The sequence below is a fragment of the Ambystoma mexicanum genome, chromosome 7p, assembly GCF_040938575.1.
Source record: "Ambystoma mexicanum isolate Mex_15411 chromosome 7p, UKY_AmexF1_1, whole genome shotgun sequence".
NCBI classification, from domain to species: Eukaryota; Metazoa; Chordata; class Amphibia; order Caudata; family Ambystomatidae; genus Ambystoma; species Ambystoma mexicanum.
The window spans coordinates 932376148-932391060 of NC_090939.1; positions in this window are offsets into that span (position 1 = coordinate 932376148).

Sequence of the window (14913 nt, forward strand, 5' to 3'; positions counted from 1 at the left end):
TTGCATGGCCGTGGCGAGTAGTAGGAGAGAGATGGGTGAAACTCCATTAAAAGCGGGTGTAACTCAATTTCTGTTGCTCCAGAAGGGTCAGGGAAGGGCATATTATGTCCAGTGGTCACACATGGACCAGAATAATTTGATGAAGACTCTTCCTTTGCTCAATGCAAGGGCAGGAAGTGGATTAATGCATTAGAGAAACACTCTGCCGGTGTCATGTTGGCCAAAGGGGACATGAAAAGCTTATTCACGGTTCTAATGGGGGAACGGTCAGATGAGCTTTGGAGGCGAGCGGGGTATCAGGCAGTGCAGTTGGATACAAACACCCACGATGGAGCAGCATTCAATAATTGCAGGGCACATGTATGGGGGGCCCTGCGAGTCATGTATCCCGATAAGTCAGATATCAGATCCATCTAGGCCAAGACAATGAAGTTAGATGACAATCCTGCCACACACACATCTAGTTAAGTCAGGAGATGTGGACGGCAGAGATGGGTGAAGTGTGGGATAAGAATGTGATGATTTTTTACCACATGCTAAAAAAGGGACTTCCTAAAGAAGTCCAGCAGGATCTAGACAAAGTATTAGGGATGGAGGCCAAGAGTTGGTCGGATATTCAGGCACATATTGTGCATTTCTGTAAAAGGAGGCAAGAGAAGGAAAAGGAGAGTATAGAGCACGAACAAAAGGCAGAGGCCAAGCTTGTTCAGAAGAAGCTAGCAAAAATCTGTGGTTTCCGAGGGGTAGGGGAGGATTTTCACAAGTAGGTGGGTAATTTAGCGGGTTCGGAGGAATGGGGGCCCCGTTTAACAGGCCAATGGGAAATAGCTATGGAGGGCTGTATGTGGTTCAGTGTTCGTCGTGCAGAACGATTGGACAGGAGGTCCAAGATTTTCAAAACAGGCTGCAGTATTTTAACATAGGAGCTCAGCAAATGCAACCCCCGACCATGCCATATGCCCCAGGCTCTGTGCAATCGCAGCAGGCACGGGTTGACCAGAACCCAATGACTGGGGCTGCACCGACCTCTGAGATTCAACCAACCACGCCAGCACAGGCACCGGTACAGACATGGATGAAAAATAAATCCTTTACCCCAAGGAATGGTTCTCATTACACTGGAGCAGGTGTTTTTTGGAGGGAATCCTTTCCCGCCCCTGTTGCTACTATGTACCAGGATTAGGATTGCCCACAGGGATTTCAGATGTGTCCAGTCCTGTCCGTTACCAATGATCTGGAAGAGGAACCCAGGATAGGTGTGCAGGTAGGTGACTGAACGTTTTTATTCATGGTCGATACAGGGAAAAATCTTGTAAGTTCCACTTGTCAGGCAAAACGATACACACAGGGATTCTCTGGGGCTATCCTGTCAGTTCCTTACACTGAGGATCTACATATTAAGGTAGGTACACAAAATGTATCTGCTCATTTGTTGCGTGGCACAGATACAGCAGCGAATCTCTTGGCCGGAGATCTTCTCCGTCAACTCCACATGTCGATTGCTTTCACAGAGGAAGATATAGCATGCTTGTTTGTATCCAGTAAGAGAAGCGGCATGCTTGCATGCATACTGTAGTGACAGTGTGATAAGGGGCAGGGGGCCTGTACATTCGACTGTTTCTTTATGGAGTAATGGTTTTGTTGAGTTGGGTCCCGGGAGTCAGAGATCAGAAATGTTTGTTTCGGCCTGCTGTGCCACAGGAGGTAGCACCATGCAAGAAGCAGTAGTTATCAAGAAGACCATGGTGGTTCTCTCAGGCACCGATAAGGAAGGCAGACAATGGCACACAGTTTTGTGCATCAATCCGATCAATACGACCTTATCGCTAAGGGATCTGTCCGAAAAGTAATAGTTCGAAGACACAGGAGGGATGGTTATTGAGATTGGGGTGCCTTGCCAGATAGCGATAGAGCAAAGGGAAGTACAACAGACCATGCTTATCAGTAGAAATACATCACCATATTAGAAGGAGGATTTGGAGTAAGTGCCGGACCATTTATGAACCAGCAATCCACATGATGTGGGTCTGTTAAAGAGTGTTTGAGCGGTACGGAGACAATTGAAACCTGCTGCGATATTACCAGGGATTAAGCAGTGCCCCATGGCTAGAGAGGCAGACAAAGGGATTTATGAGACTAAATATGGCATTGCTAAAGCAAGGCATAACACTACTTTGTGTACCCATGTAACACGGCATATCTACCCAGGGAAGAAAGCAAAGGGGTCCAATATTATTGAGGTGGAGTTCCTGTTGGTACCAAATCTTGCTACCATTCTCTGTAATATGCCTACTGGGTCGACCCACTTCATGGTGATTGATCTGAAGAATGCAATTTTCTCTGCCCCGTCACATCCAGATTCTCAGTAACTAACACCATTTACATAATTTGATCAGAGATTTGAGCGCACAAGTTTGCCCCAAGGATACTCTGAATCTCGAAGTGTTTTCAACAGGGGGGTTCAAATGGATTAGGGGAATTTACATGTGTCCAGTACAGTAATTCAGTACATGGATGACTTACTAGTTTGTGCACATCAAAAGAGCAGTGTCGAGGAGACTCAATAACACTCCTCAACCAGCTTGCAGAGAAGGGGTACAAAGTGGACAAAGAAAAATTGCAATACATCCAGACAGAGGTAGTATATTTAGGGAAAGTGATATTGCCCGCAAGAAGGAAGATGATGCCAGAGGGAGCCACCATAGTTCAGAACACGTGCCAGCCAATCACGGTGAAACAAATGCAGCGGTTTTTGGGACTAACTATTGTACATCATGGATTTTGACTACTCTAGTTACACAAGTCCCTTACTTGAGGGGCTTAAGGGAGTCAAAAGGCACAGGGTCTGATAGAATGGTCTGAGGAGATGGCGACTTGCTTTCGAGAACTCAAGGCAGCAATCAGTCATGCTGCGGTCATGGCGAACCGCAAATTACAAGAAACCATTTGTTCTGTTTTCTCACTCAAACATGCAGGTGATGACAGTGGTCCTGGCCCAGCAAACATCGCTAGGCCATAAACCTTTAGAAACTATAGCAGACTCCTAGACCCAGTGATGCAGGGACAGTTCCCTTGTGAGCAAGCGTTAGCGACGGTGACTTTTGCAATTCACAAGTCTTCAACCATTACTATGGGTTGCCCGGTGGCATTATATGTGGAGCATGCAGTCTTTGCAATCTTGGAAAAATCCAAGTCGACTTTGACAACCCAAACAGTTTTGGGGTAGGAGGTTATTCTATAAAATTCATCCATACATCCCGTACAGTGTCACCTAGTCAATCCTGCAACATTTGTAGCCGATCTAAAACAAAAAAGGATAGTCCCCAAGCGGACCATTTAAAAAAAAACGAATTAGTCGGCTTTATAAACCACACACTGAATGAGATTAAAGGCTGTAGTGGGCTAAGTCAAATGAAAACAAATTAATCTGACGTAGATAAAACAAGCATATGCAAATTATATCCTTTTATTTATAAATGAATACGTCCTACATGGACTGGGGGCATTTCATTTCCCCAAAGTGAAGACAAAAAATGGATTTGACAATACACACAAAACCTATTCTGTTGTATGAAACAAGATTCAAAGTAAATTAGACAAAGAACATCACAGGAAAGAAAATACAGTTTCTACAAGAGTTACATGCATCAACTGACACTTGTAGCCAAGCCAGTGAAACTTGATGTGATTGTCCATGATTGTACAACGTATGAGGGAGAAGAGGAAGAGAGGACGAGTGTTAAAGAGGATGCCTTCTGGGGAGGTGAGGTACTTTCTGTTGATGGGTCTTCGACAATCAGGACACTGGTGAGAGGCATACAGGTGCAGCCATTATGGGCCTTGAGGATGGGGGAATACCTGGTCAGACTGAAGAAACAGTTGCCTTTGTATTAATCTGCGCAAGAGGCATAACTAGTGGCACTCTGAGGTGCTAGAAATGAGTAAGGGGAAGGCAGTCACTATTTATTCTGACTCTGCATGTGTAACCTCCACTGTGCATTCAGGCTTGTCAAGGTGGCAGAGAATAGGGTTTAGGAGATCTGACTGGACCCCTATCCAGCATGCTGCGCAGCTGTCCAGTTTAATCAAAGCACGAACATTGGCCACTGAGGTAGGGGTTAAGTGCGGTATGCATACTAATCGTACTAACTCAATAGCACTTGGAAATTATGCTGTTGTCAGGGCAGCAAAAGAAGCTGCAGATTTGCCATTCCCAGATCCCCAGAAAATGGAAACCGTGTCTCAGCAGGTACAGTTGCCAGCTCTGTACACTGCAGACCCTTATCTTCAAATTATAGAAATGCAGGGAAAAGCACCCAAGCAGGAACAGGAGCTTTGGGCAAAGAGGATGTGCTCTCTCATCCATGGATTTGCTGTGGACACGGGAACTTACAGGGAATGTAGTAATGCCTGTAGAACTGATTCTTGTGGCTCCAATGCAACTCCATTACCTGTCGCACACTTATCGGTGACATATTGCAGCAGAACTCCAGGAGGAATTGTTCATACCAAATCTCCATGAACAGGTAGGTAGATCTGTAGGGAACTGCATAGTCAGTACGGAATTCAATCCTGGAAACACCATGAGGTCAGTAAAGGGAGTTTTACCGAGGCCCTCTGGGCCATTTTTGGAACTCCATATTGATTTTGTAAATATGATTGTAAAATGTAATAATTATTGTTACCTCATAGTAGTCGTTTGCCCCTGTTCCCAATGGCTTTAGGTTGCTCCCTGCATATACCCTGATGCAAAGTCTGCAGCAACATTTTTAGTGAGCGAGGTATTTCCACGGTGGGGAATTTGTGAGGTCCTGAAGTCCGACAATGAAACTCAATTCTTCAATGCCTTATTCTCAGAAACAACTTCACTCTTAGGGATCAAGCACAGGAGAGTTCAGTGTACCACCCACAGACCAACAGGAACATGGAGCAGCTCAATTGGGTTAAGGATGGGTTATCCAAAATGTGTAGTGATTTACCTAAGAATTTGATGTATTGTGAGCAAACTGTTGTTTTATTTGAGGAATCAGCCAGGGAAAGAGCACCACCTTAGCCCACATGAAATTGCGACTGGGCGTAGATTACACACAAACTGCTCTCACCTGAATGCACAGCATCAGAAGCACATAAACCAGCAGAGGTCCTGGGTGAGGAGTTTAGGGAGTACCTCAAGGCCTTAACCAAAAGTGTACAAATTATATCTTCACAGGTTGGGTCTTCTTACCAACAGCCTACAAGAGAAAGCGGCAAAGAAATACGACAATCTGCACCAGCAACAATTTGTTCCCATGAACCAAGTGTTCATCTGCTCCTTTGTGCAGCGCTGGAATGAACGGTGTGTCCATGGGCCGCATTGTGTACTTTTCACAACTGACTGCTGTAAAGGTGGAGGGTCGCAAGAGCTGGGTCCACATCAGTGATGTACGAAGGGATACCAGCACCCCTCCACCGGCACAAGAACAGGTTCAAAGTTAAGTATGCCCTAAGGATTCACAGTTCATTCCAGTGGAAAAGGTTGGAGCGAATGAAAACCAACAATTGTTATTTTTCAAGAATAAGACCAAAACCTTAGATTTACAATGTACATTAGAATGATTATTTATATTTTTTTCTAATTTCTTTTGTCATCATGTTCAAAGATGGCAAACAGTATGGATGTGAATGGGTTAAATGTATCTAGCATTGTAAAATTTGATGACATACTATCGAGGTCACAAAGAAATGTCGAGACTGATTTCTTAGGCAACGAGAACAATGTCAATTTAGACCCGATAGTAGATGCACATGGTTTTGCAGCAAATAAAGTATGGTATAAGAGGAGAGAATCTGTAGGATTTTGCTACATCTGCTCTCTCATCCCCCATGCTTATGGTGTCCCTAGGAGGTTTATCCCAGATGAAATAGAGCTATCAGAGGCACAGTGTATTGTACCAAGCTTTGTGCAGGTCTGAGAGCAGTTTCAGAGGCAATCAGTCACAGCATCTATTTTATCTGTTGACGATGAATGATCAGCTACAGATCGTAAAGAACAGACTAATGTTTGGTGTACGCAAAGATTCAGGTTGAGTTTAAAGGCGGACATTATTATCAATAACTGATGGGAGCAAGGGGTGAAGAGTTTCACAGCTGGAGGGATGAGGGGATTCTCAGAAGAAGGGGTGGCATGTGTAAACCAAGAATGTGGAAATGTGTGGCAGAAATATTTCAAGTATCTGACATGGCTCAAGGAGCCATAAAAACCTGTTTAGATACAGACACCCATTTTTCTCTGCATTTTAACGGCGACAGCACAGTGCTTGTTGGCACAAATGGGAAGTGCAGCCACGTGCGTCGCATCGTTTATCTGGTTGGTGGTACAGCTGTGCTTCTCAATGTATTCTGGACCTGTGGGCAGTATGCCTATAGACAATGCCTCCAGCCTGGCAAGGTGTGTGCAGTTTCACCATGTTACATGTGTCTGTCCTGGTTATTCCGGAGGAACATTTAATCCTTGCCTGCCCAATGCGCAAAGCAACATCGGTGCCTCCTTTTGTCACCTATGCCCCTTGCGTCCCCTGTATCATCATACATGGATACCCCAATTACTTTGGCTGATCGTGGAAAAGAGGGACCATTGCAACAGGCCAAGTGTTCAAACTACACATCGGCGGCATCTTCAAAAGCTTTAATGGACATTCCAGAGCACTTTTATTTGTTTAGTCGGACAGAGATTTTATTCTTCCCTACTGGCACCGGGTGTCCAAGCTGCTGCGAATGCAAGATCGCTCCAGGTGACCCGGTATGAACTGCTATTTGTGAATTCCTCTGAATCAGCCTTCAGTGCCATCTACTTGCAGAATAGGTATATCCTTGACCTCCTAAAAGCCATGGAGGGAGGGGTCCGTCAGAAGATACAGAGTACCTGCTGTACTTTTGTGCCTCCTAATCATTTGGAGAATGGGAGCCCTGACACAATCACCACCTTGGACAAGCTTAGGGTGGTCATGCAGACTGACACAGGAATCACAAAAGACCCATGGTTCGACTCTTTTTCTTGGGTGCCGTCTTGGATGAGCAATTGCTGCCAAGATTTTAATACAATGTTTGTGCTGCCATGAGGACTGTGGCCCTGTCCAAACCGTGAACCACTACCATTTCTTATCACATGGATACTCGGACTGAAGCAGTCTTGTGTCCTCCACCAAGTTGGGATGATTGTGTGGAGCAGTGGGTAGATTGCGTAACTGGTGGAGGGACAAGTTGGGTTTGTTCTGCCACAGTACGACACCCAAATTGGGACAGATGTCAAAGATGATTGTATGGGTTTTCTCAGAGAAGATAGTTTTAAAGAACAAGAACTTGGCTTATAAGTTTACATATTAACTAAAAGGTCCCAATGAGAAAGAGGATTTCATGTTGCATGTGCCATATTGGTGACTGGGGGAGCGGCGAAGTTGGCACGATGTCGCAATTTTATATGCATCTAGCCTAATAAATGAGAATGTGTTACTTTAAGTTGATACATTTAGATGTGCACGCACGCAGCAAGATAAATGTCAAAACCACCAATGAAATATAAATACAATATAGGTATAGTGTGCCACAAGCACCTAGAGACTGGACCACGAGAAGCTTCATAATGCGCATGCGAGAAAGGAGATTTGTCATGAAGGAAACACTGAAGAGGACGCAGTACTTTTAAAACATGCATGCACTGACATACTGTGAGGGGTCAGTGATGCCAGGCACACAACAGTTTGTTGATTTACCAACATTTGCCATTTTATGAAAGAAATTATGTTAAAAAAATGCCTCACTACCCTACTCTGCTGAGGATTTCCCTGACTAACTAAAGCTAAGGAAACACACTAAAACAGGATAACTGGCCCTCACACTAAGCAAATAAACAAAGAAAATATATCGCAATGTAACATCACATGAACACAATTCACAGTCTGACTAGCCTTCTAATTTCCTGAGTGATTTCCCTTCCCTGGGATTCAAATCCAGATCTGTTAGTGTTCAACCAAAGAAAGCAATGTCTCAAATCAGTTCTTAATATTTCAAAGTCAATGGAAAAGTTTGTTAACCAAAGTTCCACTACCAAATCTCTTCTTCTTGGTGAAATATCCAGATCCTCCAAATAGCACCAATGGTAATCCCAGCCACAATGCTTTGTCACCTCCCTCAAGCAAACATGCCACAGTTCAAAAATAAATGCAATATCCATTAACCCCAGTGATATACAGCTCTTGGTTAACAGTTTGTATTCTCTTGGTTACAGTTTTGAGCTTTACAATGGGATATTTGTCAGGATGACTTAATAATTCTGCTGCTTCAATTTTTAACCAGTTTACTTCTACTTCATTTATTATGAGAACAGTACAGTTAGATTGCTTCTCTACTTTGGGAAAGGTTGATTTCTGTGTGAATATATGGAGACTCTTTGCTTGGGTTAATGCTCGTCTTCTTCAATTGCTATACACATTAATCTTCTTAAAATAAAAGGTATGCCATGTTAGAATAAAGAAAAGAATTCAGTCTCTTGAATTCAGAATTAGGCACACACAACCACTTCTTGATATAGTTTTCAGGTTTTTAAAGATTGGTATTTCATTGTATTCCCATGTAAAAGTAAAGGATAGGAGTTCAGGTCTGCTTCGGGAATCACAATTGGGCGCACGAAACCATTCTCTGATGTATTTTTCACAAGATAATGTTAGGCATTTGGTAATGGTCTCAGCAGCGTTCCCTCTCCTTAATTAGGGACACAACCACTCCTTCAAGAAATAACAGTCTTAGAATATAGGAACAATGGATTTTAGTCACCTTAGCTACACAAGTGCTACATTTTCATTGTTCAATGTGTTTTAGTAGCAACAAACAACTCCTACGCGCTTCAAGTCTTACACGAGTTCACAGGGAGCTGAATACTGTTCCCGGCAAGGCTTGTGCAATGTGTTAGAATGCTGCGTTTTACCCGCCAGCTTCTTAGACACTTGCTCTGCAGGTTGCCGTGCTTTCCCCAGCTTCTGCCACAACTTCTACTGCTTCTGGCCCGCTAGGGACCCACACTCTTCTCCTGAAAAGGTGTCTCTGCTCCAGCCACACTGTTTGGGAGCTCCTTTCATTCCAGAGACACACGGCTTGATAATTACTTCTTGCCTCAGTCTCCTGCACGTCTGTAGCTTGGCAACCACAGCAGTCAGGCTTGCATGTGAAATTACTCCTCTCCTGCAGGTCTTCCGTTGCGTGGCCTCTGCACTTCAGAGTTTGGGGGATGTGAGAAACCAGAGGGTGTCCTCACTCCTACTTCCCCTGGATTCTCTGCTCTGGTGGAGAGGGAAAGGCCATCACTTTTGGATCCAGACTCTGGGGGTGGAGAAGCAAGGGATGATCATCTGGGTGGAGGGTCCTTGGGGATTTGGAAGATGCAATCCACAGGTGAGACGTGGTATCCCCTTTTCCCTGTGAACACCAACCTAACCCTCCCCCGACCTTTATGGGCTACTGTGAAACATCTCCCCTTATTTCCCCACATACAACCTATGATAGTACTGGGACGAGGAAGAGGCGGCTAAGAGTAGTGAACACTAGTAACTCATTTCACCACTTTAGTACTGGGACGAGGAAGATGCTTGCAGAGTACTATAAAGGTTAGGCATGTCCCTCTAATTACAATCAGGCAGGTCCAATTGAGAACTCACACCTGCAACCTGTCAAAAGGTTACAGGTTTATAAGGAAGGAAACCAGCAACACGGAGACCAATAGGGAGGCCTGTGTTGGGGAGACCAGCAGACAACCCTTTTTGTGAGAAGGCAGCCATGGTGGGTCCTGAAGGGAAGCCAAGGCGCCAGCAGACAACCCAGAAGACCTGTGGAGCCCTGGGAGAGTTGGGCCGTCGGAATTCCACAGGTGTGGGAGCTTTCATGGTCAGAAAGGAGCAGCTGGAGCTACAGGCAAAGGAGGACAAAGCTATGTCGCCGCCTGCATCAGCGGAAGGGAAGCAGAGCTGCCAGCAAGTGGGAAGAAGCATCCGACGTGTGAGCGGAGCTTGTGGTTACCGGCAAGCCAGCTGGTGGAGCAGAAGTGGAGCGACGCAGCTGCCTGAAAGGAACGCAGAGGACCAGTGAGCGAGGGCAATGCCACTCTAAGCTGAGGCGCTCTTAGGAGCGTGTAAGTGAGAAATGCTGAATGAACCAAATGGAATGCTGAATGGAACAAATGACACATGCAAATTGAAACAGACCCAAAGCCACGGGTTGAATAAGAATCAAGTGGCAAAATAAATAATGACAAGTATTGAATACCAAACTAAATGAAAGGTTTATGGACAAAGCGAAGACCTGATGAAAGATAACTGTGAAAGCACCCCTTTGAAAGCAACATGCCAAATAAGAAAGCAAGTGTGGAAGTTTGCGAAAGATCATGACAGAAAGATGGGGAACAAGTACAACCACCATGAAGTGAACTTTGTCCATGAATACAGTACGGCAAGGCCAAAGACTGGCAAAGGATATGTGAGACATTGTGGCCAAGAGGCTGACTAGGGGAAGCCAAAAGAGTGTGGACCTTCACAAAAAGCTAAGAGGCCGACAAGGAGAATCTAAGGGAGTGTAAAGAGGGGCAAATACAGAAGACTCTGGGTGGGCTGAAGACCCTAGGGTTCCTGGTTGCATGACCTGTGATGGTTGGACCATGTGGTCTGACAACAGCGTCTAGACCAGGGAGCCGTCATTTGTGAAAGCCAAAAGACATTGCGGAAATAAACCAAGAAGCAGTAATTTAAGTGAACTGTTAATTCAATCCAGAAGGAGTGTCAAGTTGATCTGGAGTTCTGTTGAACTTTGAAACCAAGTATAAGTTGACATTTTGAAGTCTTGGGGAAGGGAACCCGGAGACTTGATGAACTGCAATGCTGTCTTGAGGACAGAGCCTCAGGACCCTTTTCCTTTGGAACTGTATTGCCTTGAACTTGGGGAAGGGAAACCCAAGGATTTGTCTAACTGTTTTGAACGTGGGGAAGGGAATCTCAAGAAATGTGTGGAATTCTTGAACTTTCGGGGAGCTGAAAAGGAAGCTGGGAGCTGAAAAGGAAGCTAGGTACTGGAAGAAGCTCAGAACTGTGTTTTGATCACGGTTTCTTTTATTGTTGACATCCCTACACATTGCTTAGCTTTAGTTGTGAGGTCAAATATAGATTTTGGACACAGACTTGAGTGGAACTTTGACTCAGACTTTCCTTAGTTTTGTTCAGGTAAGGAAATCACACCTTAGCATAGGGCAAGTTAGGCCTTCAACCATCCTGACATATGAGTTAATAAACCATTTTATTTGGAACTTTGAATCTGTTGTCTGTGTCTTGCTTCATGATGCCTTCACAGGGAACAGGACCCTCTCGGAACAAGCACATGAAATCTGCTGTCTCAATGTTCTGGCGTCCCTCTTGTTCTCCCACTTCTGCTTGGTTTTCCAGCCTCATGCCTTCTTCCTTTTGCTACTACTGCTACACCTCGCCTTCCAGTCACAATTCCCTTTACTCCCAATTGCTTGCACCCAAGGGGGCCTTTTATGCCTCCCATGTTCCTTCAGGTGTGGGTTGTTAAGCTTAGTTGCCGGACTGCTGCTGCTGTATGCCTCTTCAGCCCACTTCCATCCCAGTACTTCTAGGATTATGGGACTTGCAGTCCCCTTCAACAAAGTTAGCTTTCAACTTCTGCAATTTGGTTACAGCCATCAAAAGTGTGGGATTAGGGGAAAGTTAAACAGGGGGGGGGGAGACCCAGTCTTCCCGTCTGCCCCCCCCACCCCCATGTGATCCTCTCGCAATACACCACCCCCAGGGCCAGGGTCAGGAAGCATCTGCCTTTCCCTAGCCACATGAAGGTCCTAAACCAGGTTTCTGGGAGAAATCATCACGCATTCATCACATACCCTTCCCCTAATGTCACTAGTTTTCTCAGCCTCTAATGGAAATCGTGAACGTAAATCAACATTCCCTTGTTCTTTACTTTTCCGATGTTCTACTGAGAAGCAATAAGGCTGCAAATCTAAAAACTAGCATATGACTAGCATTGGTATCTTTTCTCAAGCTTAAGCATTTAAGAGGGGCATGATTGGTAATTAACCTGAACTTCCTACCTGTTAAATAGTATTTCAAGTATGTTATTGCCCACTTAATGGCAAGGGCGTCCAACTCTAGGATGGCATAGTCCTTCTCACGATCAAATAAATTCTGCTCATATAGAGGATACAGCCATGTAAAGAAGACTTATCTGAGACTAGCTCCTGTTGATCTGACAAAAGATCAGCTTTAAAAGGTGCAGAGTTGCCCCACGAACAGTGAGAAGGAACATATTGGACCTGCAATAGTTGGAGCGGGAACCTTATCGAACCTCAGAAAGCATGGTTGGCAAGATTGGCCGCACACGCACCGTCACCCGATCCTGGCCAGGAGAAAATGGCTGAGTGCGTGGAGTATTGGTGTAGCCAGAGGGGCTGTGCTTGCAGTGCTGCGGCAACACAGAGCCCAGTTCACTGCACGAACTGCAGCGAAAGACACCACTGGGTTGACTCAGTGGACCTCGTACGGAGCGATAAGGTGGTTTACCCACGAGTATGCAACAGTCCTCCCAGGCTGCACACCGTAACACGGAAGCCCTGTGCACCACGATAAGAGGTGGGGGAAGAAGGGTCTGGCAAAGAGAATTGCTGGGCAACGAGCCTGGAGAGCTGCAGGGGCCAAGCCCAAGAAGAAAGCAGGCATCCAGGGGCTGGACTGTCCCCGACGCCAGGAACGTACTGCGTGTGGTGATAGCTGCGCCTCAGGTGAGACCCAAGTGGGCACCCTGAACGAAGCGGTGCTGTGGAAGAGTACCACAGATTGTGCTTGGAGCGGAGGTGGTGAAGCAGCAATCCGGAGGACCCGACTTGCAAGGCGTCCCAGATCCTGAAGCCCCTAAGGGATGGCAAAACAATAACAGTGTGGAGCAGGGGTGGAGGAAGATAAGCCTGCCCTCACTGTTATGCTGAGACTCTCCCTGTATGGTGCAGGCTGCATCCCGGACCTGCTGAACAAGCGGGCCGATAGGTAAAAGTCATCTCTAAGAAGCGCTAAAGCAGGAGGCATACCAACACTGGACCGAATGGTGGCCTTCCCCATAACTTCAAGGGGAGACTGCATTGTGGACAGGAGCCGTATTTAAAATCCATTCCATCTATGAAAGAGGCGGAAACACTATACTGGAACCTGTAATACATGAAGGAAGGCACGTTACTGTCTTCCTGCTGGGTAGCAGTTGACCACGTGTGCAGCCTTTCCTTCTGGCTATTTGACAAGCAGGCCAGGAACAACGCCTGCAGTCACTAAAGCTCACACATCGATACCCGCTAAAGGAAGACTAATGCAACAATGCAATGGTGGCAAGGGCTGGCAACCAAAGGTCAACACGGTTAACCAGCTTGGCCCCAAGTGAGTGCAGACAAGGAGTAGGCTTCCTTGCGAACAAACGAAATAGCAGCTTTGTGTGGTCCTATCGCCAGGAGGCAATCTATTCTGCTCTCGCAATATACAACCACGTAAAGGTGGACGCTGAGGAAGTATCAACCCACAAACTATCAACACAGAGTCCAGGTGCGAAAAGTGAAATGCTGCCCGTTACGTTGAGGAAGGATCTACAGCACTCACTATACCCGGTTGGTCAGGCGACAGAAGACAACTGAATAGATGGCTGCCAAAAATAATAAAGTCAAAAGGCAAGCAAACCACAATGTAGACCTTTGCAAAGAGCCAAGAGAACCCTGCAGATGATAGAAGAAAAAATAAGGGGATCGGGTCAGGCAAAGAGCCTCAACAAAGCCACAAAGGTAACCAGCCGATTTTAAATGCCATTGCTGCATTGCAGGCCATCCTAAGACTTAAAATAGATGAAGTTAGGATTGACGTTGGCTTATTGAGACACGACGTGCATGGTCTGGTGAAGCGCACAGGCAAATTAGAAGCGCAGGTGCAAGAAAATACTGCAGAAAGGGTGCAAATGGCCAAAGAAGTGAAACTTCTACAGCAAAAAGTCAAACTACTGGAAGAAAGAGCCCAAAATGCTGAGGGTAGAGCGAGACGAAATATCAGGATTGTGGGCCTGCTGGAGGGCATGGAAGGGTCAGACCCCACTAATTACATAGAGAGTCTGCTGTTGCAGGAATTAGGCCCTGGGAACCTAACACAGGTTATATCTCTCCCTTATCTCTCCTCCCTCCTCTCTTTCTACTGCCCCTCCCGTTCCCTTCGGTCTGCTGACCATTTCCTTCTCACTGCATCTTCGTCCCCTTGTGCCCCCTCCCGTTTCCACTCCTTCCAACTCATAGCCCCCCTGCACTGGAACTCCCTACTTCTTGCAATCCGATCTACCTCCAATTTCTCCTCTTTTCGCACCTCTCTTAAATCTATCCTTCTCCACTCTCCTCCTTGAAACCCCTTCCCCTTCCTGCCTCCCCTCCCTCCTTTATCTTTCCCCTTGACTATCTCCCTCCCCTACCTCCCCACTCTCACCTTTTCCCTCTCCCTCCACCTACTCATCACCCCCCCACCCAGTCCTACTCCACTACTCTCCCTATTCCCTTCAGTTAATTGCTCTTCTTACTGTTTTGTTGACGGATTAATATTGTAATTTGCTTCCACCGTTATATTGTTTATGTTTTATGTATTAAGTTCAATTGTACAGTGCTTTGGTGTAAAGCGCTATATAAACCAATAAATACAAATTACAAATATATGTTTGGGGACGGTGGGTGTTCACTAAGGAGAGGGGGGAGAGCCGGATATGTACGTAGGTAACTCAGTGGTATTGTATTACTTGGGGCTTAAAATGAACGTGATTAACACCTTTATAAGTCACAGGGGCATGGCTTAACATCCCGCAAAACCAACGTGATTG